The following is a 217-nucleotide window of genomic DNA, read 5'->3' on the forward strand; positions in this document are numbered from 1 at the left end:
GCCGCCGAGGGCGCCCTCCCCGCCCCGGCACGGAGTCGCGCCTCCTCCATCGCTCGCCACCCCTCCTCCAGGAGTCGCGGCGCGGGGACGGCAAACGGCTCCGCGCGGCTTCCAGGGGCTTCAAAGACAACAATAAGAAAATGGCTACAACTCAATTGCTTCTCCGCACCCCCTCTCCGAAAGTGCCCCAGTGCCCGGGAGGAGTGGAGGCGGAGGA

The sequence above is a fragment of the Neophocaena asiaeorientalis genome, unplaced genomic scaffold (assembly GCF_003031525.2).
Source record: "Neophocaena asiaeorientalis asiaeorientalis breed wild unplaced genomic scaffold, Neophocaena_asiaeorientalis_V1.1 scaffold249, whole genome shotgun sequence".
In the NCBI taxonomy this organism is placed as follows: Eukaryota; Metazoa; Chordata; class Mammalia; order Artiodactyla; family Phocoenidae; genus Neophocaena; species Neophocaena asiaeorientalis.